This window comes from Canis lupus, chromosome X (genome assembly GCF_003254725.2).
Source record: "Canis lupus dingo isolate Sandy chromosome X, ASM325472v2, whole genome shotgun sequence".
Taxonomy (NCBI): Eukaryota; Metazoa; Chordata; class Mammalia; order Carnivora; family Canidae; genus Canis; species Canis lupus.
The window spans coordinates 86734323-86761948 of record NC_064281.1 but is presented as its reverse complement, the minus strand read 5'-3'; positions in this window follow the sequence as shown (position 1 = coordinate 86761948).

Below are 27626 nucleotides of genomic sequence, written 5' to 3'. Positions count from 1 at the left end.
TTATTATACCAACTTAATATCTCACCACGGGTGATAGGGATTACCTCTGTTTAATTCAAGATGTATAATCATCACACACACTATACTTCAACAAATGTCATCTTCCCATCCTTAGTTTTTCCCAAAGGTTACAGGAAGAGTACCCTGAGAGATAACCAATAGGAGTAATGTTTGGCACAACTAAAATTTTATGAACTCACCTGATCAGCAGCTTATCTCAATTCATTATAGTACCAGCAAGTGATTATGTTGTTTTGGGATCCTATTCTGCCTTTCTTGAAGCACTTGTTTACTATGGCCCTGGTCATCATCTCAGTATCTAGCTAGGCTTCACGTACACTCGTGATGAACTAGAGCTGAGGGTTAGAAACCAAAAGAGAATAAGAGGACTATGGCAAGTTGGTGCCCCCTCCCCTAGAAGAGAGTAAAATAAGGTGCTTCAGCTCAATTATGGACTGTGGTGGAAGTGGCTTGAGCTACTTGTAAAGGGTTCATTTGCTTGTGCATAGGGAAAGGGAGTGTAACTTTACCACATTGTTCAAACTGCTGGTTACTCATCAGTTCTTTAAGCCTCTGGAAAGGAAATGGAATTGAGTTAGAACTGTTCAACCACTGTAGGGAAATGCCTGTGTGCACATCTGCATTTCTTCCTTGCTAGGACTTATCAAATAGGCCATTTGCTGCCTGAGGAAGGTAAAATGAAGACAGACTTATTCTTTCTCCTACCCTCCCTTTTCTCATTTCCTCTCCATTCAAGCAGGGAATATGTTTAGATTTTCAGAGAAATAAGCAGGGTGTTTAAATTGTGTCCTCAGGCTACATGGCAAAGGAAAGAATATAATTGAAGCAGGTGTAGTGCTACGGGAAGGGGTGAGGAGGAAAGCTATTCAATCCCAGAACAGTATTCTATGCAGGGAAAGACAAAGCAAAAGAGCTTCAACATAGCAGCCAGTCCCCAAGTTAAAAGCAGACACCACTGAGAAATATAGATGGTATAAAGAACTGTTCTTGGTCACTCTGAACTTTGCCAGCACTGGAATATCTTGTCAGGACAGTGGGGGTATTCAAATTGCATCAAATACATACTCGTGTACAGGAGTGCTGGAGACATTGCAGAAAGAGGTAGATTGAAAGGGAAGAATTGTAGTTGAGCAAAGATTGTGAAAGTAGCCTTTGTACCCTTCCACTTAGCTGTTATGTCTGAAGAAAGCTCGTGGGAAAAAAACCAGAAATCTCTTGCTGTGATTCTCAGAAGAGGAAACAAACTAGTTCTGAGAATATTCCTATTAGGGAAAAAAAAACCTGGAGCATCTTAACTGAACTCCGGACATATACATGTGCCTATAAATGCTGCTCAAGCTTATGGCTAACCCTATACTATTGCAAATACATTTTCCCAGTCTATTGAGCCTCTGTCCCTCATCAGCAACCAATGTAAATATCTCCAATGCTATGAAATCATATATACATACTTATAGTGTAAGAGCTATGGCATTGTTGATAAAGTCTCACAAAAAGGGTCCCATTATCTTATTTTGTGGTCTACCAACTTGTACATCCCCAAATGTCTGATATCTATAGACAGAAAAGAAACTATTTGTAAAGACACTATTTCTCTAGTAGTGCCAGGATTGATCTAAATAAGACCTCATTCAAAAAGGTGATTTTACCTACTGTGGCTTTAAACAACTCCATGTTTGGGCAGCCCCGGTGGCCCAGCGGTTTAGTGCCGCCTTCAACCCGAGGTGTGATCCTGGAGACCCGAAATCGAGTCCCATGTCAGGCTCCCTGCATGGAGCCTGCTTCTCCCTCTGCCTCTCTCTCTCTCTCTCTCTCTCTCTCTGTCATGAATAAGCAAATAAAATCTTAAAAAAAACAACTCCATGTTTTCTCATAAGCTTTTCCACTAGAGCAGATAATGGGGAACAGATCTTGAAAGTATTTGTTATTGAGCACCGTGATGGGGAATGATTTTCTTTTTTTAATTTTTTTTGAGATAAGGGCAGGAGCAGAAAGAGAGGGAAAGAAAGAATCTAAAGCAGCCTCCATGCTCTTTTGAATGCCTGATGTTAAGAATTCTGCAATGTTTCAGTTCATTACACAGTTGTAGCTCACCTGGAAAAGCACAGTGGTCTTTAGTATCTGACATCAGAAGGAAGAGATAGTATAATTTGTTGTGTGAGGTACATGGGAAAGAGATAATAATTTGGAGGAAGAAAATACATGTGGATAATGACTTTATAATAATTTATGTAAATGACAATAGATTATGAATAAATAAAAAATATAAATATAAAAGTAGCAATACCATTTAACGTAACCCAGTCAATTCTAGGAAAACTTAGATTCCTCTTTTTGTATATCTTTTCTACCTCAATGACATCCTTCCACCTCTGGAACCACCTACAGTGTTTACTGCTGAACCATTCAATTTAGAATTTATCTTGAGGTAATGGAAAGTGCAGTGGACCCTGAAACAGGAAATTCTGGTCCAGTCTCTGCCACCAACAAGCTATGGGAAATTTGAGCAAGCATATCCACTGCTCTGTCCTCTGTTACTTACCATGGGAAATGAAAAGTCTGGATTAGATGAATTCTGATATCCTTTCTACTACCTAAATCCTATAATTTCCAAATATTATTCTCAAACTGCTTCATGTATATCAAATAATCTCAGGGTTGAAAGGGATCTAAATAGTCTAGCCCACACACCCGCCCAATATTTGAAACACTACAATATAACATTGGTGTCAGATGGCCATTCAGTCTCTTCAGAAACACTTCCGCGTTCAGAAACTCTTCCACACTTTTTTTTTTCTTCTTCCACACTTTTTGGTGGCTCATTTCATTTATTTATACTTCAGACTATTACAAAGTTCTTAAAATACATCAAAATTAAGTATTTCTGTTCAATTAAAGATACCATATATAGAATTAATAGACAGATAATTGATTAGGAAAAAGATAAAGTACCTAAAACTGAAAATGAGTTAATATCCAATATATGGGAAACTACTAAATATCAACAATAAAACTATAGAAATTATAATAGAAAATTGAACAAATTATTCAGATAGTTTAGTGATGAAGAAACTTAAATAATAATAATAAACAATTGAAGAGAAGTGGATTTAAGACAGTGAGCTCTCCATTTACATCCATTACACTGACCAAAGTTATAGTAGTGAATAATCTGCCATGTTGGCAGGAATGTGAAATTAGATCACATACCTTGGATGGCCCAAGAGATAAATGAAATCTTTGTCCAATTTTGAACAGCCCACAAAATGTTTTTTTTTTAAATGGGTAACCAAAAAAAAAAAAAAAGGAAAAAAGAATATGTGACAGACTCTGTGGCCAGCAATATCTAAAATATTTACTATCTGGCTCTTTGTAGATAAAGATTGCTCACTCCTGGGCTCCAGGATCTCTCATGCCCTATTTGTGGAAGGAGTCATTCTAGAGAGCAATATAGAGCTATTCATCAAGCTAAGTGTACATACACTGTGTAATACAGAATATACACTCTCACACAAGTACAAAAGGATACATGTTCAAAGCTATTCACTGCAATACTGTTTATGGTAGTAAAGAGAAGGACATGATTTTGATATTCATCACAGGGGTGGTTGAGAAGGTAAAATGTGGTAGATGCACATTATGGAGATTACACAGTATTTAGAAATAACAAACGAGATATATATGTAGCAAATTAAATAGAACTTTAAAAACATCTCAAGTGAAAAAAGAAAATAAATTGAATGAGATCTATATAACAATACCATTTATGTAAAATAAAAATGCACATGCACAAAACAACAAAACACATTTTACAAAAGACTCAAATATTAAGAGATTAGAACAATTACCTGAGGGAATGAGAAATGTAAATAGATACAAACAAACAAGTATGGGCTTTACAAATAGAAATATCAGTGTGCCATCAACTGACGAGTATGATTAGCTCAACCCTCCACAACAGAGATGCAGTAAGAAAAAATTTTTTTCTTAAAATAATATGAATTCTTTCAAGTAATTCATATCTACTTTTTGGTCCTAGTTATATCCTCTACTATACAAAATAAGCACAATCTTTCTTTCACACATACCAATGACAACTCTTAACTTCTCAGGCCTTCTTTCTTCTATTTACACAGTTCTAGAATCTGGATGAATTTTCTTGGTATGACAACCAGCAATGAAGATATTATTCCATATATAGGCTAACCATCATGTAGTAGAATGAAACTATTGATTTTATTCCAGGCACTATACTTCTCTCACTAACTTGGAATTAGGGGTACGGACCATGTATTCTAACTCTTCCCCACCATGAGTCACACTGAACACTGCATTAAACATACAGCAGTAACTTTGTAAATGTGCACTGATTAATTGATTGTACACAAGCACACAGCTCTCCAGTGCAGAGAACTAAATAAAGAATTATCATAGGCTTAGTTTCTTGTACTAATATGTCCTAGACATACAGTTAACAAAACAAATCTATCATAATCTCAAGTGATAAATTTCAACAGTGGAGAATGAAAATTTCCTATAAGCAAGTTGGATAAAATCAAAGATTTGGTCAATAAACTGTACAATAATGGGGTTATGTGTGCAGTGTGCATCATTTATAAGATAGACTGAATCAATTGTTTTCTGATGGGTTGAGAGCTTGATATGGTATTAGTGAATATCACATGTATATGAAGGAATATATATATATATTATATATATATATATATATGATTAATTCACTTCTTTTGGTTGTAGAAATAGCTGGGTTGTTCTGCTGATTATTCAATGATCCATCATTTCTCTGACTTCTAACTCCAAATCCATCAAAAATGGCAGCATCAACTATGACTGATAATCACAGAACTGAGTCTATATATGGATTAACAAAACCTTCAAAAATCTGTTTAATCTTTAAAGTCAATGAAGTATCTGTGCCAAAGAATTATATCTTTGTATGTTATGGCTTTCTTATTATGTGCTTCCAATGGCTATCAGCAAAAAAGACAAGAGAGAATAAATGCTGGCAAGGATGGGTAAAAAGGAAACCCTTGTGTACTGTTGGTGGGATTTATAGGTTGGCACAGCCACTATGGAAAACAGTAAGGAGGATCCTATCAAAATTAAAAATAGAACTAACAGATGATCCAGCAATTCTTCTTCTGGGAATATATCCAAAGGAAACAAAAACACAAACTTGAAAATATATCTGTACTCCCATGTTCCTAGAAGCCAAGACATGGAAACCACCTACATGTTCCATCAATGGATTAATGGATAAAGAAGTTGTGAGATATATCTCACATCTATCTATAGATACATAGATATAGATATATAGATAGATAGTATTCAATATAGTATATCTATAGATAGAGATAGAGATAGATAGATAGATAGACAGATAGATGATAAATAGTATTCAAATATAGAAAATGAAGAATTCCTACCATTTGTGACAATGTGGATGGACCTTGAAGTCATTGTGCTAACTGAAATAAGTCAGACGATGAAAGACAAATACTATATAATCTCATTTATATGTAGAATCTAAAACAAAACAAAAAAAAGTTCATAGTAAATGAGATCTGATTTGTGGTTTCAAGAGGTGGAAGGTGGGAGAAGGAAGAATTAGAAGAATGGAGTCAAAAAGCACAAACTTCCAGTTATAAGATAAATAAGTATTAGGGATGTAATAATATACAACATGAGGACTAGGGATATAATATACAACATGAGGACTATAGTTAACCCTGGTTTGTGATATACAGGAAAATTATTAAGAGAATTAATCCTAAATGTTCTCATCACAAGGATATTTTTTTCTTTTTATTATATCTATATGAGATGATGGATGTCAGCTGAACCTTATGATGTGGTAATCATTTCACATCATTTAATATATGTAAATCAAATCACCATGCTATATGCCATAAACTTATACAGTAACATATTTTAATTATTTCTCAATAAAACTAGAAAAAATTATATAAATATTTTTAGTAAACTTAGAAATAGGTAAAGGGAATTAAGAGATACAAATTTCCAGTTATAAAATAAGTCATGGGGATGTAACATACAGCATAGGGAATATAGTGAATAATATTGCAATAACTTTGTATGGGTATTGATGGTAACTATACTTATCATGGGGATCATTTCCTAATGCATGAAAATATTTCAAATCACTATGATATATACCTGAAACTAATAGCATGTTGTATGTCAATTATACTTCAATAAAAAGAATTGTTTATCTAAATTAGGCCAAAAGCTTTTGCTATGAATGCTTAATTAAAACAAGCATATAAAAATTGAACACCAATAAAAAATAAATTAAAAAAAGAAAGGAGTACACCCACAAAAAAAACAAGCATATAAGTTTTTTAAAAATGGAAAAAATAATTATATGAATATTTTTAAGAAATTTGAATGAAGAAGAAGTGGAAAGCTCAAATAAAGAATATTCAAAGTTTTACTGGCATTGGTTAGAGACATTATTTTTATTCTCACCAATGCATCTCATAGTGGAAGAATGTTTTACCTCTTTCTAATCCAAAACACACTGAAAAATATAAACTTTCAATATAAAATATAAACTCTCTCCAAAATTGAAAGTTTACTTATAAGATCTAGTATTTATTTTTCAGGCTCTGAAGGTGAATGTAACATGGCTTTCTGCTGTTTCCTGGAAACTTTCCATCCCAGAAACCAAACATGTTTGGATAAGGTTCATTTGCATATCTGCAAGTCAACAGGGCCACGGAAAAGCTTCCACAATGAAAGGAAAAATACTGAAGCATAACAGAAACAGATGCAACCCTCCAAACTTTAAGAAATCCCATGAGCATCTGGAGATAATCCATCTTGCTGTCTCTTAATTGCCAGTAGGTTTATCACAACTTCCACAGTTTGATTTTTAAGCAGGCTGAACTGTAAAGTGTTATTATAATTAGCTAACTAAAGTGTGTAAGGCAAACTGGAGAATTATAATTCATTTTCTAAAGACTCAAGAAGACAGGAAGTCAGGAAAGGGATTCATTCACTTTTCTCAGATACTCCTCAGGCAACAGTAGAAATCAAGAAATGGACCGACATTCACATCTGATTACAAAATATGGCTACACATATTTTATGTAATTTTCATTTCTCTAATACATAATTCCTGAAGAGGAAAAAAAGTAGTTAACTTGTGGAAGTTTATCTGTTTTTGTTTGGGTTTGAATTATGAAACTGGCTACATGCAAAACTGTGATAAGCTTTAGTTGTAATAGAAATTTGGTTTGAATGCCAATAAGCCTAGAATTAGACATTACAGAATACTTCCTAGGCAAGGATCCATTGGAGAAATAAACATTTTCTTTCCCAATGTGCTCATCAAAACTATAGGTCTTGATTTTATTTTGAGATATACTCAGTATTTATGACTTTACAGAATGGCCTACAGAATAATCTCTGTAACGGTTGCCTACTAAATATCCACTTCTCCCTCTTTTTTTCTTGCAAAGACACAATTTATTTCATGTGTCTACTGCTGCCCCATATGACTTAAGGGCTAAGGATCCTATTCTCAGCCCTAGACATAAATCTTGATCAATTTACACCAATTGTTGTGGTCCTATTCTTACTGCCAGTATTTGGTTTAAGGATAATCATGTAAATTGTGGCACTTGAGACATGAGTGAACATTTGTTGAGGGCTTCTGAGAGATATTTCCTTATTCCTCAGAAGATGACACCAATGACATGACTAATGAAAGTCATTAGGATTGAAGTGGATAATGAGTTCAGAAAAGTAGAGAAATACAGTAGAGATATTCGTGTATCTAATTATTTAAGCTTTGTTTGTTCTAGGCTCTTAAAAATACCATCTATGAAAATTCACGACTCCTCTGCTTGTCCTTCTAAGTTCTCAAGGATAATTAATAATAGAGTCCTCACTTTTTTATTTTTTATTTTTTTATTCAGGATAGGCACACAGTGAGAGAGAGAGAGGCAGAGACACAGGCAGAGGGAGAAGCAGGCTCCATGCACCGGGAGCCTGACGTGGGACTCGATCCCGGATCTCCGGGATCGCGCCCTGGGCCAAAGGCAGGCGCCAAACCGCTGCGCCACCCAGGGATCCCGAGTCCTCACTTTAAATTCCATTTGCATTATTAAAATAAACTAATGGTTAAACATAATGGACTGAATGAATGTTTGTCTGTTCTCACTTGAAACAATACTGTCAATAATAACAGATGACATTTTTTAATCAGGTACTTTGACCAGACATTGATCTAGGTACTTTACAGTACTAATTCCTATAATATAGGTGTTTTATTACCCTTATTTTTCAACAACGAGAAAATTAATGAAAATAAACAGGCTCAGACAAGTAAATTACTTATGACTTCTCAGCTGGTAATAGGGCACCACAAAACTTCAGAGAGGGGCGCCTGGGTGGTTAAGTGTCTGACTCTTGGTTTCAGCTTGGTCATGATCTTGGGGCAAGATCAACCCCCATGTCAGGCTCCAAACTCAGTGCTGAGTCGGCTTAAGACTGTCTCTCCCTCTCTGTCTGTCCCTTACCTCTCTCTCTAATAAATAAATAAATCTTAAAAAAATTCAAACCCTGAGAGATCAGCTCTAGAAGCTGTGCCCTTAAACACTATGGGGAATTAAAAATCATAAACCCACAAAGACAACGGAAACATTAGAGGAGACAAAATTGATGAGAAATAACACATTTTCAGAAAGATAAAAAACAAATAGAGGAGTGTCGACTAAACAAAGCTAAGAAAAACTAATGTCTGCATACCTACAGAAGGGGGTGCTAGTGAGAAGCAAACTAATACAATCCGTGGAACTTGGCAAAGGCTCAGAGAGTTTGAGACACCTCAAAAGACATGTGGAAGAGGTATAGCACAGAAAAGAGGAGAATTACTTAAAGAGTGTATAAGAACAAGTTAGATTTCTAAGTCCCCTTCTTTACCCTAGTAGGTGACCATGTATCTATTTTTTGGAGAAATTAAAGAAAAGCTCCAGACTATGACATCAAGCAAAGTGGCAGGTCAAAGAAAGAAGCTTTTTTAAAACAGTAGGATTAAGTAACAGTTTTCATATGGAACATTGAGATGCCTATACTCTTTCTGGCTCTCTAAAAACAAGCAATCAGGCAAAACATGAATTATTTAATCAGAGATAAAGAATCAGTGCCTCCCCATAGAGGGTAACCTCATATACCAATACATACAAATTGGGAGTCCCCACCCTCCCATACCCATGTCTCTGTACAATCACTCTTCCATAAAGACCACCTGTTAACTAACAAAAGAACAAAGAGCTTTCAAATAGCTTTATGCTTTCAATCTTAAATATAAATTGGCAGCTCTTATTTTAATCATAAATGAGTAAAAGGCCAATGATGACCATATATTTATGGAAATCTCCAATGTAAAACACAGGTCAAAATGAGTAAACAGAAAAAGGAAACAAGAAGAGACACAGATAATGCAAGAAAAAAAAGTCTTTTTAATCCTTTAATCCTTAGCGAGAAGATTTAGCATCAACGAAATAAAACAAAACAAAAAAAGGGTCCTACATAATAAAAAGAATAAGAAAAAAATCTTGGAAATTAAATAAAAGTTGGGGACATAGGGACACCTGCGTGGATCAGGGGTTGAGCACCTGCCTTTGGCTCAGGGTGTGATCCCAGGGTCCTGGGATCGAGTCTCACATTGGTCTCCCTGCAGGGAGCGTGCTTCTCCCTCTGCTTATGTCTCTGCCTCTCTCTCTGCCTCTCTCATGAATAAATGAATAAAATTTTCAAAAAAAGTTGAGGATATATACAGAAGGTAGAACAAAAGAATCAAAGAGATAAAGTAATCATTGCAATGATAATAGCAAATTCTATATAGGTTTTACAATGTTTTGAGCACTTCATATTTCATTTTCTCTTTACAATGAACTATAAGATAGATGCTATTAATTCCCCATATGAAGTAAATAAATCACAGAGAGAAAAGATGCCTCACTCAAGGCCAAATCTAGTAAATAGTGGAACTAGATTTAGAACCCAGATATTATAGCTCCAAAGAGAATGCTTATATAAAATGCTTATATAACCACTTCACTACCTCCTTGGATAAATGGAAACAAAAGGTAAAGAGATAACTATATAAGGGTGATAGGGTCAATCCAAGAAATCTAACAAGTTCTATCAAAAAAAAACTCCAAACAAACAAGAAAAACAGAAAATAGAGAAGGAAGAAAATTATCAAAAAATGACTCCATAATATTTCCCAGGACACAGGAAATTTATTATTGGACTCATTTTTTGACACTGAAGGACACAGCTTCTGATTAAATGAGCTTAACATAGGGGTACCTGGGTAGTATAGTCAGTTGTCTTTGACTCTTGATTTCATCTCAGGCCATGATTTCAAGGTCATGAGATCAATTCTCTATGCTCAACAGGGAATCTGCTTAAAATTCCCTCCTTCTCCCTCCCCCAGTCATATTTTCTCTCTAGCTCTCTCTCAAATAAATAAATAAATAAATAAATAAATAAATAAATAAATCTCTTTTTTTCCAAAAAAGGCTTACCATATTTCTCTTCCCATCCCCACCTCCACACAATAAATGAAAAGAGGATCAGAGGAGGACACAACTTCACTGAATTTCAGCACACTGTGAATAAAAAGACAGGATCCTAAATCTTTCTAGAAATAACACAAGTCACATACGAGAGTGGAAAGTTAGAATCATTCTGGACCACCCAACTATCACAGTGTAAACTAAAAGATTTTGGAGCAATGCCATCACAAGTGGAAAATAACTTATCACTTCTAATTCTATATCCAGAAAATTGATCAAACAAGTATGAATGTAGAATTAAGATTGTTTCAAACACATAAGCTTTCAAAAAATTTACCTCTGCTGTGCCTTATCTCAGGAAAACAGGAAGAATATACTAAACCCAAACATAGAACACAATAACAAGAAAATGTTATGGAAAATAGTATTAAGAAGGATATTCCAATTCTTTAGAAGAGCTGAAGGACGTAAGTTTACAGAATGAAGAAACTTATCAAATAGTGGTAAGCATATACGGATATAACATGAAATTATGCTGTAATGTCCTTTGGAGATACAGAGTAAAAAATACAGGAGTTATTTCAAAGACTGTGTTAGGAGAAATTAGTCTTCCAAAGTGCTAACACCACCCTGAGATTCACTGAACACATTAGTGCTAAATTCATAATCTCCCTTTAACTATCAAATCTTGTTATAGTTCTGTGTGATTTTCACATTCATTTAGGATGACACAGCACATATGAACACTATAGTTCATTGCCTATCCTTTAACCTCATTGATCTTCACCTACACTCTCTGTTTCAAATACTCAAGTATGTGATCATCCCCTGGATTTTACCGTTATTTGAAACTCCTACAGCTTTAAAAATTTTAACTCCATTATCCCACTTTTTTTTTTCTGGAGAGAGAGAGCAAGACAGAGACAGAGACAGAGACAGAGACAGAGACAGAGAAAATCTTAAGCTAGCTCCATGCTCAATGCAGAGCCTAATGCAAGGCTCCATCTCATGACCCTGATTTCATGACCTGAACCAAAATCAAGAGTTGAGTGCTTAACCAACTGAGCCACCCAGGCACCCCTCCTTTATCCCACTTTCTAACCACAATTACTTACCTTTCTAGCAATCTTACTCTCATAGCACTTACTCTGACTTTATTGATATCACAAGCACCTTAACTTCTCTATAACAACTTATTAACCTTCTTGGCCTTACAAACTAGATGTTTCCTTTTTTTTTCTTCTTCCTTGTACAAACTGGGTCATGTCAGTTGCACTGAGTGAATAAATTAGTATTTCATAAGTTCCATCAATTCTCTTGCCTTCTTTGGCTTCTTCCCCACACAACCACCAATCTTGGATAAGTCCTAAAATGTACTTTCTTCACACTTACACATGTGTGACTGATGGATGCTGAAGAAAACAATTCAACTGTGTGATTTCCAATATCAAGTGATCCTGTACATGGCTTCCAACCCAAGTTACTTGCCTCTGACCAACTCTAATGATGACCAAAGTCTAAAATCCTATGGTCATTTCTGAACTTCTGTTTTATTGGACCGATTAACATCATTTGAAACTGTCTATTACTCTAAAACCTTTTCCTCAGTATTCACTCCTGAGACACTTCCTTCTTTATTGGTCACGCCATTTTATTCTCCTTTGATATATCTCTCCTTCCAGATACCTAAAGACGAAGAACTAAGGCTCAGTCCTTCATATTCTCTTTTATATTCAAACACCTATGTAAGTGGACTCATCCAATTCTACAACTCTAAATAAGAGCTATAGGTTGATCGCCTTCAAATTTGTATTTCCAGCCTAACCTTTCTAAAAGTCAATAATATATTATTGACCTGAAATCAAGATACACATATGAAATCACCAACTTTATATCTCAAACTGAACATGATTCCCATCTTTTGCCAACCTGCTCTTACTATATACCACCTGGATTCAATATGTGGCAATTATATTTTCCTAGTTGCTCAGCCCAATATTTCTTAGAGTTATCCTTGACTGACCTCTTGAATGTGAATATACCACATTCAATCCTTCAGTATATCTTGTCAGAAATTGCTTCAAATATACTCAGGATCCAATTACTCCTCATTACCTCTACTTCTAGGACCCTTGTACAAGTCACCATCATCTATCACTTGATTTAATTACTTCCACTACTTTAAATACGCTGATTTTAACCTTTCCATCATGTTCTATTTTATAAAGCAGACAGAATGATTCTTTTAAAAAATATATCACTCCTCTGTTCAAATCTCACCAATGACTTCATGTCTCAGAGTAATTGACAAGGCATTATACAATCTAACACTTGGCTGCTTCTTTATTCTCGCTCATTCTGCTTCAACCACATTGGTTCCTTCCTGTTCAAACATAACAAGCAGATCTTCCGCTCAGCAATTTTTCTAACCTTCACATATTAGCATGACCTGATCTTTCATACCCTTTAAAACTTGCTAAAATGCTACTTTATTAGAAAAAATTTCCAGGCCAAATTCTGATAAAATAGCATCCCTATCCATCTTTATCTCCTTATCTTGACTTTTCTCTATGAAACTATTAATTGTCTGACAATTTTTTTTTAATTTTGTCCTCTCCAAAAATTGTCTCAGGAGGTCAGAGACATCATCTGTTTTGTTTATTGCTTTATTTCCAGGGCTCAGAACAATACCTGTCAGTAGTTTTTAAAATATTTTCCATTATCAAAATCCTCTACTAACTCTACTATCTAATTTTACCAATGTTGCTTTCTCTGATATTATATTGATTTTCTCACCTCTTTGTCACTGCTTATACCATTACACTATGACATATGTCCCAATAATTCTAACGTCAAGGTCACCAATTGACTAAATTGTAATGATCTGAATCATTATTTTACTTGACTTCTCTACAGCCTTTGATCCTGTTAACTCCTCTTCCCATTTTGAAATGCTGCCCTTGATACACATAGCACCACAATCTTCTGTTTTTCCTTATGCCTATCACGAATGTTCCTTCTCAAACTCTTTAGTATCTTTTCTCCTGTTCATAAGTTAAATGTTAGTCTCCTGAAGGGTTTTCCTACAGATTCACTCTGATTTCCCCCTTTGCTCCAGACATTCTCCATAGGTAGTCTTACCTATTCCCATGGTTTTAACCACCATCCATATTCAGGTAATTCCTGTAATCTATATGGCCAGAATTCAGTGCACTGCTTGTTAACTCAGGCTAGCAAAGTACTGGAGAGACGGATTTAGAACAGCCTATCCTACCTGTAAGAGTTCAGCACTCATGGATTCTGTTTCTAATGATTGCACTATTTCATCCGAGGATACATGCCAATACCTGAAAAGCAATGAATATTGCTATTAATTTTGCTCCTTGATAGAGAGCATGGTTCTTCCACTTAGCTCTTTCCTCCATAGTTCACTGAAAGCTTTATTGTATTTACCTGATCTATGAAGGATGAGTACTCTCCTAAAGATAAGCTTGAATCTAGAATTGAGCATGTGGCTTACATAGCTATGGTGTTCTTTTGGGACCTGCCAGAAATGAGATCCACACTTAATCTTTGATAGTGTCTCCATATATAGTCTACATAGGGTCAGACACTAGAGCTTTATCAAATGGTAGTTTACCATTTTCAACTAATTTTGTTGGAAAACTATGCTTATAGGCTGATGTCTGAAACTAAAGAAAAAGTAGGAAAATATCAGATCTTGGATAGGTATGGTTTGAAAAATTTAGTCACATAGATTTGGATCCCCACTCTCAAAGTGATATAAAGATTTAAAGTCATAAGTAGAACAAGGAAACTGGTAGTTGCCTAACTTCCATACTGAAGTAGATTAAAAGACTTTCTAGATCTGTTTTGGAGTTGAGGCAAATATTTCTGGTCTTGATATCTTCTGTTTTACTTTGAAGTTCCATTCTAGTTGGTATTACAGAGATTTAGAGTTCTGGGCTTTCTTCAAAATAAGAAGGAACTATTAGGTGGTAACCAGAGGTGCACACTCCAAGAATCAAATACTTATCAGGACATTTCCAGAAATATATATATATATAGCATAGATTTCCCATGTTCATTCTTTGCTTCCAAAGAAAGTCATGGTAATTCTCTCTCACCAGATTTCTGATTAAAGCAACTATTAGAAATATATAAAAAATAAGAAAGGAAGATAAGGAAATTTTAGAAATATTGCAATTAGCTATATATAGTAAAGAACTATAAGGAGGTAGTAAAGCATAATACTTAAGAGCCAGGATCTCAAGTTAGAAAAACTTGGGATTTAAATCCTGTCATTACTATTTGCTAGCTGGAGTAACTTGTCAAATTAAATAAAATTCTCTGAACCTCAAATGTTTCATCTCTACGGCAAAGTTAAAAACTATTTATTTGTTGATTATAAACCTTAAATGACAATATGATGTAAAGCACCCCATTCAGTGCCTAACACAGTAAGTGGACAAAAAAATATCTATTCTCAGTATCACTATTAAAATTAATCTAACTATTAGTATAATTATTAGAAGGTACAGAGAAGATTCTCTGGCTTTATACCCCCAAATTCTGAAAAATCAGATATGGGCCTTCCTATGGCAGCTTTCAATATTAATTTAATATAATGCAAGTATCTGTTTCTTCCCCTCACCTGGGAGAGTGCTAGAAATATTTATAAGGAATTTTAGTCTACTAGATGGTCCCCAAACTAGGTCATTAAGGAAAGCTATAAAATAGGCCCCAAGGAGTTTTTAAAAGAGATACTCAGGTACCCTCACTTGAGGAGTCTTTACTCCATCACTGCGTCAGATCTAGTGCTTTCTTTGTTGTTCCCCACAGTGATTCATGCAGAAGTAAAACAGTAACATGTCTGCTGAGATGTTAGTATACATGTTCCACTCTATTCTTTTTCAGTTTACTTATCATCTGCTAATGAACTGTAACTCAACACAAAAGGCCACTGCTGTCAAATAATAAGGCATCTTGTTCCCGGAATTGAGAAATTAAACCAATAAATAACATTTACCTTCCATTTTGTACAGAAACAGTACAGCACTGGTTTGTCTAATAAACATAAATCTCCTTATTTTTCAGGAAAGAGATAAAAAAAATACAGCACACTGTGGGTATGCCTAGCAGTGCAAAACTCCAACATTACCCTTGGAAATAACTCTAAAAGTGAGTAAAGTGCTGATGTTCTTTTTTTTTAAAAAATCCCTTTCCTTGCAAGATAGCAAGATTTCTCACGGTCACCTTCCATCTTTGAAAATCTATGCTAATACCTCTCTTATACCGTAATTTTTTTAAATTCTTCTTTCCTTTCCCTGCTGGGCACTTTGCCATTGGCTTTAGGCTTGATCCCAGGGGAAAACAGACTTTTCCCCAGCATTACATGTAAATTCAGGCTTGGGTACAATAATCTCAAAAGTGGTAAAATGGAAATACCATTGCAGACTATGGCAAGGATTAGGACTAGGCATCAGGTAATTTAAAAGCCCTAGCTCATCTTCCTGAAACAGTGCCAGGTAACACAGTAATATCTCAATAAATACATATTAAATGAATGATTCTTTGGTATGATATTAAGGATAATATAATCCTTTTTTCTAATTGTCTAAAATTATTTCCCTCTGTTACCTATCATAGACTAACATATGTCCATGTTGCTCTGTGGATGAAAAAAGCCCCTTTCATAGAGTCACCTAAAACTACTTGAGAAAGTCTCTAACAGTTTCTAAATGATTCCTCAAGCACAGATGTTGGTGTTGTATAATTATAGGATACTTGTATAATCTAGGTCCTTGAAAGAATGAGAAGTTAATCCAGTGAACAGGTGCCTTGCCAAATCCTGTCACTCCTTATCTCTAGCCACATAAAATCAAATCAAGGTGCCAGCACTCAATTCTAATATGATAGTAATTGATGAGGTTGTCAAAATTTATATGTCCATTTAATTTCTGGCCATGTTACAATATACAAATCACAGATATGTCAGAGGAATGTGTATCTAATTCTGTGAAACCTAAGCTACAACTTTGTATTAAAAAATCAGTGATAGTATATTAGCTCTGTTGAAAACTGATAGATAAACATAGATATATCTTTGTTCAACAGAGCTATAATAGTATTATTGACTTTTGAATAGAACGTTGTAATTTATGTTTCACAGAATAATTTTAATGAGAATTTGATAAGAAGGGAAAATGTTATTTCAACCTTATGAACTGGACTTTCTAAAGTTGTGAAAACCATACTACTCTAGCCACCATAACAGCTTTCAAGGTCTTAACTCTGGCACTCTTAAATTCTTCCTCATATCTTATTGAATAGGATGTCCAAACTTACATAAAACATCTGTCTGCATTGTCTTACTGCTTTTGTGTATGTTCCAGAGGAATATCCTTTTATTTTCCCAACAACAAGTGGTAGAAAAAGGAATCTTTTAAATGGAAATCTGGCTAGGATTCCACCAGAACCATAAGATTCATCATTACCCATGGGATTTAACTGGTGTTTTTGTTTGGTGTAGCTATTTTGTGGTGTCCTGTGGTGGTATGGAGGTAGGAGTAGAATGGTATGTAGTGCTGTTCTTTCTCTGTACCTTAGTATAGCACAGAGAATCTGATACTTAGTTTATGTTGGAATCTTCATTTCTAAAGCTTTCCAAGTAATTCGGATGATTAACCAGGCCTTAGAAAAAATGGGATGGAATATTGGGTTAGAGCATGGACTTTGAAGCCACATATATTTGCACTCAAAACCTAACAATCCATTGTATTACCAGCCTGTGATCTCAGGTTACCTAATCATTGTAAATTTCAGGAAGATAATATTTATTTTGCAGTGTTGATATATGCAAATCTACATAGTCCATTATCTAACAATAGTGAGCAATCTAGAAATGATAGCTATGTGTAGGTTTAACCAACAAACCCCAGAAAATTTTTTAAAAAAGTTTTGTTTTTAAATGTTAAATCTTAACATATACAACCCTTGATTATAGTATCATTTCCTGGCCCTCTCTTCACTTTCCCCACATGCATTCCACTTAATGACCACAAAGACAATTTTTCACCATGGGTGAAGCTCTCTCAATGTGATTTAGAACTTCATCAATGCATTTCAGTATTTCACCCCATAAGGTTTGGTGCAAACCACACATTATTATTTTAAAAGGGAAAGATTAATTTTTATTATTTCAGAGGTGGCACATATCACTAGAATAACCCATAAAATAAATTGGTCTTGGGCAATGCAATTTCAGTTGAAAGTTTGGACCAAGAAGATGGCAGCAAAGTCCCAAAATATGTTGGTTCTCAGGGAATCATTATCAAATACAGCAAATTTTAGTCCTTCACTTTAGTTTTTAAAAACTGACCAGAAATTGTCAAGCAAGTGACACCTGTTGCCTACTTCCAGGAGCAGCAGTCCCAGGATGTCAACTCACTGCATGGTTTGCAGGTGCCAGGGTCACCATGAAAGATACAGCTCACAGAAGCCTTGGAAGGAACAATGTTTTACTCATACAGAGAAGAGACAGAGAAGGTCAGCTTCAATAGTGAGAGTTAGCTTCCCATGAACAGTAGGTTTCACCCTACAGTCTGCATTGGGAGATGGTTTTCACATACTCCTCTTGTGCTGCAAGGAAAGGACTCTATTCTCTCTCCTCAGGAAACAGATATATCATGAAGGCTGGCCGGGTACCAGTGACACAGATGATTAAGCAGAACAAAGAAATATTAATCAAACCCAGAACAGGAACAGAGAAAGATATTCCCAAAGAGATATGCCTGGCACAGGCTTGAGATCTCTTTATCTCTCTGCAAGGAAATGTTCTGGGCTCAAGGCACATTCTTATGTGATTGTGCAAGGGCCGGAATATGACACACAAGTAGCTGCTCTTCCCAACAGGAATGTATCTGTAAATTTTCTGTATAAATTTATCGAGTACTCTGTCTCATATGTTTTCCCCTTTATGATAATAAGCCCAATACTCTAAATCTTTGATTATCCAGAAAGCTTTAAAAGTGTATTTATAAAATTCACTAGGGATTGAAATACTGTGACTCTTGTGGTTGAAATTTCTCCCTACCTTCCTGATCCTAAACTCTTCTGCTTTTGTCTCAAAGAGAGAAAAGTATCTCTTTTCCTTGAGAAGGCAAGCATCTTCTCTAGTGCTTGTTATGGCATCCCAATGCTATAGCTAACTTGCATTATCAGCTCTCCATTTTTCTCTCTTTTATCTTCAATTGATACTCTCCATGCAACCTTGCTGTTGCCTACAAGTCCTTTCTAGTATATCAAGTCTTCGCCACCCTAACAAAAAGCCACTTCCCTTAACTGTACTTCCCTCTATTTCTCTTATTTCAGCTTTCCTTCTTTCCAAAGAAGCTCTTTCTCACTAGCTATCCTTCAGAATATTTTACTGACATCTTGATGCCACTCCAGTGAAACAACTCTCTCAAAGATTATTAATAGCTATTATTAACAGTCTTTTGTAGTTTCTCCTCTTGTCTTTCTCCTCTTTAAGCTTTGTTGATTTGTATTGCCTGTTTTGTATATTTTGATCTTTTCCCCTCATCTCTTTAACTGGATCTTTTTTACCCTACTTCCACTTATTAAATTTAACCATCTTTTGAAATTCTGTTATTGCATGGTTCTCTGTTCTGCTATGTCCATTCTCTCTCTCTCTCTCTGATTACATGATCTACTTCTATAATTAATATCATTCTAGCATCAGTAACTCCCAATCTGTATCTCCAGCCTTGATCTTGTTCCTAAATTCCACAACTTAATTTCCAAGTGATTGCTTTGCAACTCCACATGGCTTTTCCTCTGGCTAAAAAACCACAACATGTCCAATTCAGCATCATTTTTTCCTTCACTCTTTCACCTGCCCCTCCACTACATTTACTAACTCAGATCATAGAAATACCACCAAACTAGTTGTTTCAGTAAAACAGACTCAGAATCAACTTAATCTACTCCCTTAGCCATCAAGGCTTATATCTTCAGAATAACTGGTATCCATCTGGTAGTCACTGCTTCAGGTCATGGATTTGTGTTAATAGCAGTGTAGAATTGCCATGTACGATATTCTTCCCACTAGAAATTCATTCATGTTTAACTTTTCTCTCACATTCCATATTTAGTTACTAGATACCACTAATTTCTACATCACCTCTCATCTACATTATTCTCCTGACACTGCCTCTAAGCCATCCTGTCCTCTGCCCCTCCTCCAGAGATATCTTTGAAGCATCACACATAGTAGGGAAGTGAGGCAGTATTTCTAGTTATGTGAAACCAATGTATTTTGGTTTCTTGTATTACTTGTTTTAGGTTGTCCCACTTTTTGAATCAGTAGATGTCATAACGGTGGAGGTGGAGTAGATATAGCATTAGTGAGGTCACTGATTAGTTCTTGATTTCCAGTTAAATACTTTGGTTTGTATATTTGCAGTCCACAGTACAAAAACTGGTCTTAGAAGCCAGATTTTGTTGGAGTTAGATATGTGCTTCCTCATATATGTCTGTTTCTAAATTCCAAATGTTTCTCTTTAAATATCAAGAGTAAAGCATAGAATCATAAATTTCTTGTTTTACCACAAGTCATAAAACAGGGTACAAAAAATAGTTTGAATAATAGGCAGATAGAGATATTCACATACTATAAGATGGAGGTTAAGCTGTTGCCCGATTTCCTGAGAAAACATGGTGTGCACTCGTGCCACAGTACAAAAACAAGATGTAGAAAGGTATGTGAAAAATCCCAGATAGGTTTGGGGGAAGATAAAATCAGAATGGCCATTTGGAACACTAAAAACAGACCACATTGTTGCATGCTCTGAGGCTCTGCCTCAACATAAGACAGTCCTGGTAGAGGAGAAGTAGAGGCATGTCATAATTAAACAGTATTCCAGTTTCCCATAGCCAACAATATGACACCTAGGAAATCTAGAAGTCCCCACACACCTTAGAGAAGAGTTTTAGGAGTCTAGAAAAAGCCAAAGGCCTAGGGTCTGGACAAGAAAGCTGCGTTGTGTAAAGACCTCATGAATGAAAGCACTGGCAAGTAACACTTCATCAGATACCATCAAAGGCTTACTAGTGACCACACAAGATAAGGATCATCTTGGTAGAGTTTACAGAAGACCCAAAGGACAGCATGAGGAGTTGAAACTTTTCTCCAAGCTATAAGGACCCACCATTTTCTGTGCATCCTGACACCATCTTGAGAAGAGAGAAAAGAATCTCTCTGAAGAGCAAATATAAACTGACAAGCAGGTTTCACCTTAAATTGGCTGGATATTTACATAAAATAAGTTGTTCTATAAAGTAAAAGAATATAGATCACCTTTAAACATCCAGATGACTAAAGGACACATGAAAGGATGCTCAACATTGCTCATCATCAGGGAAATACAAATCAAAACCATGATGAGATACCACCTCACACCTGTCAGAGTGGCTAAAATTAGCAACACAAGAAACAGCAGGTGTTAGCAAGAATACAGAGAAAGAGGAACCATCTTGCACTGTTGGTGGAAATGCAAACTGGTGCAGCCACTCTGGAGAACAATTTGGAGGTTCCTCAAAAAGTTAAAAATAGAACTACTCTATGACCCAGCAATTACACTACTAGGTATTTACCCAAAGGATACAAAAATACTGATTTGAAGGGGTACATACACCCCAATGTTTGTTGAAGCATTATCAATAGCCAAACTATGGAGAGAGCCCAAATGGCCATCAACTAATGAATGGGTAAAGAAGAAGTTTTAATACACACACACAATGGAATATTACTCAGTTATCAAAAAGTGAAATCTTGCCATTTGCAAGATGTAGATGGAGCTAGAATGTATTATGCTAAGGGAATTAAGCCAGTCAGAGAAAGACAAATACCATATGATCTTCCTCATATGTAGAATTTAAGAAAGAAAACAGATGAACATATGGGAAGGGGGAGAAAAAGAGGAAAACAAACCTTAAGAAACTCTTAATGATAGAGAACAAGCTGAGGGTTGATGGAAGAAGCTGGGTAGGGGATGGGCTAGATGAGTGGATGGGTATTAAGGAGGGCACTTTTTATAATGAGCACTGGGCATTGTATGTAAGTGATGAATCACTGAAGTCTACTCCAGAAACCAATACTGCACTGTATGTTAACTAAAATTTAAATTAAAAAAAAAAGATCACCCTTAACTGACCAGTCCTTTTCTTCTATCAACATGTATGAAGGCTTGAAATCAAGATATGCAGACAAAGAAACACAAGGCAATTTCAATTTTTTGAAAATCTGATTTATGTTAGGTAGATTTTTGCCCTATTCCATGGACATTTCAGGCCCTCTGTGATCTGGCCCCAATTTTCTACCTTTAGATAACTTTCCACCTTTTAATACTATTTTCCCTCACATATTTTTAAGTGCTGGCTATGTCAAATTACTCACCATGCAATTTCACTCCTTTATTGAAATTACTCTTGCTGTTTCCTCAACTTCAGATTCTTTCTCTGCTTTATACCTATAGGACTCACTCTTCAAACTCCAGCTTACCACTTTTTCCACAAAGTCTTCCCTACAGCCCTATTCCTAACTCCCAATGGAAGTAATTGTTCCTTCTTCTACCATTCCAACAACATTTTGTATCTCACTGTTTGAAAGAATTCCACAAGCATATGTTGAATCACTGAGTTTCCTCTCTGCCTTGACATGTTTAGTAATATTTCATTAAATATTGAAGCTTATAAAAGGTCTAAAAGTTATCATTCTTAATATCTATAATCATAATATAAGGCTGTAGTTACTGAAGATATGGGGAATCTTCCTGTGGTACGTCACTAAATGAATAGTGCTTTCATAAGCACTATTTCTCACTCTTTGCTTTATTGAGGTATACTTGACAAGTAAAATTGTAAAACAATTTTAAAGTATTTAAAGCGTACATGACAAATTTACATATATATATGTATATATATACTGTAGATTTCTCCTCATCAAGGTAACGCCTCCATCACCTCACATAATTACTCTCAAGAAATGCCTGATGATTTAAAGTCACTTGCTCCTATAAGTGAGACTTTTTTTTTTTTTTTTTTTTTTTTTTTTTTTTTTTTTTTTTTAGTTCCCTAAGCCTTTTTTCTTGAAATATTTTGGGAACTGTTATCAAATCCCCTAGATAATTTGAGATGGTGTTTACAAAGAAGAAACAAGGAAATACCACAGGAAAGCTACATTTGAGGATATAAGAGTTCATTGGGAGTCCAGGAAATGTTCAACAGATCTATATTCTACTTTGGCTTAGATTTAATTGCTGAGCCAAATCAAGAAGTACGAGGTTAATGTAAGTGAACTAATCCCTGAAAAATCTGCATGATTCCATACTGCCACTAGAGGGCTCAGTGGGAGCATTGGTACTGGCTATCCTGGAAAGGTGCTGGGAGACAGCCACAAGCAGTATTCGGGAAGAGAGACTTTGGTGATGCTGACCAGCAGCTTGTAGACCCAATCAATGGATATAGAATATTGGCACCTGTACATGGAAGAAAGCAAGCTAAGTAATGCCAACCATCATTCTGTGAAGACATATAATGAACCTGATGCCTTCGGAGTTATTTTAGAGTCTTAGAGAAGACATTGTAACATTGAACCAGCCAATGGACAGACATCCAGATCTACGTGGAGGAAAAATGCACTAGGGGTCGTGAACCAGAAGATAAATCATTGGACTAAGGAAAATCCTTCTACCTGGCAGCCAGAAGACCTTCTTACCCCTCAGAGTGAGTCACCCTATGGGGTAAAGGGATCCATCATTCACCTTATCTTTTTTTATTTGCCTTGGAAAGGAAGGTATAAAATGATATGATGGGATTCTCTTTCTTCTCTTGGTTTTAGAGCTAATACTCTTCCTGGTGAGGGCAAGTATAAGATATTTTGGACAACTATTTCAAGAATTCAATATCAAGTCAATCTAGCTAAGAGCACTATAAATTTTGAACTGATTCTGTTGCCTTATTCTCATATACTGTCTTTTCCTTCAATTCTAGGATTTCCTTTCCTTTTCTTTTTTTCTTTCTTGGCCACTTATCCCAGGAAAAAAAAAATGTCTTTTCTTCCTTGGATCCAACCTTAAAAACTTGTTCCCTGCCACTCTTCCTGGATATGTGCAAAATTGTCTTTACCCTCTTGTTTATTGACTGCTGTTTTTAATTCTGGGATTATAATCATAATCACAATTGCCTGACACTCCCTAAATTCTTCTAAGTGTTCATCTTCCTTTCTCTGTAGTTTCTTTTCCTTTCTCTGTCCCCCACCCTTTCTCTTAACAAATCTCTAGTTGTCATTAATTACTAGTTATTCAGAGGAGCTCCACTAGATAGAAAGAATAATGATTATTTACTGGGTGGATCCACAGCCTTATTTAGCAAGATGGCTTGATCATCTAAATCCTTAAAATTGAGTAGGGTAATGCTAAAGAAAAAAATATTCATGATGATTGTTACAGTAGGTAAGGCAGACTTTATACAGGGGGTCACTACAATCGGGTTTTTGTAGCAGGGGAGAGAGATTGAGTTCAAGTCTTACAGGAACAAGTAGGGACTTAGAAGCCAAGGAGCAGGGTGGTTGTCAGTGTATGGAAAATACTAGGAAGAAATATTAGGGGTGGAGGGATTCTGGTTAAACTGACTTGACAAGATGTTTTGCAGAAGGCAGACCAGAATGATAAGATATCTAGAGTGAGGGATGAGAAATTAGATCAGATGTCAAGGTCTGGGATTTACACTAAACTGACCCAGCAGGATTCTTGCTAAAACTGGAATAAATAGGCCATCAACAGAGTTTGAGGGTGAGGCCTTGTCAAAAAAAGGGACTCAGAGGAGCCTGCCTAATCTTTGTTCAAAAGAGTCTTTGTTAGTAGCCAAGCCAGGGAGAGAAATTCTGAATTACAACCTGTACTGGACTTTGGATCCAGAGTGTATGTCCCAGGAAGAGACAAAATTTATGAAGGAACTGATAAGATTAATATTTTCTGAAGAATAATTTTGATTTTGTAAAATTAGAGACAGATATAGAAAGCCAGATAGGGTTGGTAGAAAACTACTATGCTAACCACAAATACACAAACATGGAAAACAATTTTGTGGGTTTGTCTTAGAACCAGATTCATTGAATATTGCACAACTGTGCTGATGAAACAGGTAAATTTTGCTAATCCTTGTCTAATTCTGCCTTGGCAGGTTCCAGAGATTCTTGATTTCAAGAAAGGCAGAGACTAGCATAACTCTCTTTCTGGGACACACACTTTTTTTTTTTTAATATAAGTGAGCCTTGGGCCAGAGAAGGAACTCAAACTTTTCTCAGAAAACCAGTTAGAAAACATAATGCTGCTAAATGTCTCCAACAACAACAACAACAAAAAGGGAGCTGTCTGCTCTCTGAAGTCACACTTTAAAGCTTTTAAGAAGCAAAACAATTGCTCATCTCCCCCTCTACTCTCACTATCTTACCACTCACAGAATCTCAATTGAGTGATTACAAATGTAAATTTTGCCAGTTGCTAACTCCCTTAGAGACTAATCCCCATCTGTAAAACTTGTTAAATGAATCTGTGAATTAAACTGATTCCAAACAACCGCTCTGGGGAAATAATAAACTGTGCACACATTTCTAGAATGTAAGTATTCATTCAGTAAACATTTCTTGAGAATTTATAATGTGCCAGACACTTCTCCAGGCACTATGGATACATAGACAAAAGGCACATTGCCTGCCCTTCAGGAACTCACTATTTAGTGGGGGGATAACCAAATAAACACTTAAAATACAATGTAATTAGCTCTAAAATCAACCCATTTACCGTGGAGGAGCTACTCTACTTCAACCTTGGGAATGGAGGTCAGAATTGTGTAATTTTTAAGAACCTTTTAGTCAAATACATTTGGGTTCAAATCTCTGCTCTATTACTTGCCTAACACTGTGAAGTGGGGATAATGGCAATTTCCAGTTCACTAATGCACACTCTTAACACTAGAAGAAACATAGTAATTGCCTAACGTTAGCTATTATTTATTATATTGTTAAACTGGGAGAGGATTTCCAGAAGCACTGACACTTAAACTGAGTGAAGTGATATTGATTAACTTCAGCATTATTAATATTTTAGATTAGATAATACCTTGTTGAGGGAGAAGCTGTTCTCTGCTTTGGAGAATCTTTAGCAGCATCCCTGTCCTCTATCTACTAAATACCAGTAACAACCTCCCCCTACAATGCAGTTGCAACAACCAAAAAATGTTTCTAGACATTGCTAAACATGTTGAGGGGCTGGGAATTATCCCTGGTTGATAATCACAGAGGTATAAAGTGTCATTATCAGAAGAGTCCTTAAGAAAAACAACACTGGAACTATTTAGGAGAATAGGTTTAAGGGAGAACAAAACTGGAAAAAGAGCGATCAGTTACTAAAAACAAATCCTGATCCATCTCTTTTCTCACTTCATCAGCAACTCCTATCAGCACTAACTCTAAAAAATATCTGATATCAAAATACTTCTCACCATTCCAATTGTTATCATCCTAAACTCTCACCTGGACTCCTTGCATTAGCTTCCTATCTGATCTCCCATGTCTTTACTTGTTCCTCTATAGTCTATTTTTCACACAGAAGCCAAAATGTAAAGCAGATCACAACCTTTCATTGATTCGTATTTCCATTAAACCTAGAGTAGAAATTCAAGTTAAGTAGCATAGCCAAAACAGCCTACATAATCTTATCCCTGTTTCCCTCTAATTTCATCTCCTATCACTCCACTCAACTAAGCTTCTGTCCTGGTGACCCTTTTGCTATTTGTGAAATCATTAAGCTCATTTTCCTTTCAGGATTACAATTGTTTATTTCAAGAATGTTCTTTCTCCATTCACTTGGCTGACTCCTTGTCATACCCAGATCTTCATTCAAATGGCATTTCCTCATAAAAACCCTGCCTACTACTCTGTCTAAAACAGACACAAGTATACTCCTAATCCTGATTCTGTTATGCCTTGCTTTTGTCATAACACTTGTCACTGTTTGAACTCATTTACTCATTTATTTACGGTCCTCAAGTAGAAAGCAAATGTCACAAGAATAGATATTGGTCTGTTTTGCTCATTAGTACATCACCAGTACTTAGAATAGTGCCCTGCACATAGTAGGCAATCAATAAACATTTACTGAATAATTATGTTCAAACTATAGGAATAAAGTGATACAGGACATAACCTAAGGCAGTAGCAGTGGGTAAAGGAGAAGGAAGTACAATAATTAATTAATGTAGAAGAAACAGAATTGGTGATTAATTTGATAGGAAGTATCCTTAAGAAAGAAGAATTAGAGATAACTCCCAGGTTGTTGTCTTAGAGAAATGAGTAAATGGTAGTGGGTAATAACAAGAATGGGAACACATGAAGAGGAAAAGAGTTGGAGGGAAAATTTGAAGACTTCAGTATACCTAGTACAAACATATGGACCCATCTGATAGGCAATTGGATATAAATTCTGGAGGTCAAGTGAAATTTTCATACTGGAAGTAAATATATGGAAGTCATCCATTTATTATGATAGGTGAACCCACGGTGGTTGATGAGATTATCCAAAAGAAAGTAGATAAGCTAAAAGAAGAAAACTTAAGTCTACAAACATGGTATACGGAAAAGTTAACATTTAAGACTTATTATGTAAAGCGGTAATGGAGAAATCCCACAGATGAGGTTAAAAAAAAAAAAAGAAAGATGAAACACCTAGAAAGTAGGAAGGTTTGACCTCAAAGAAGTCCTAGGAGAAGTATTTTCAAGGAGGCAATAGAGGTAGCAGTGTCATATGTTATGGAGAAAATGTCCATTAGATTTAGCAATGAAAAAGCCACTAGAAATCTTGGCAAAAGCAGGATCAGTGGAATTTGGGAGACATAATTCAAACTAAAGTAACTGGAAAAAAACAAGGAGAAATAAAATATGGATATGTTAAGTGTAGAATACACTTAGAAGTT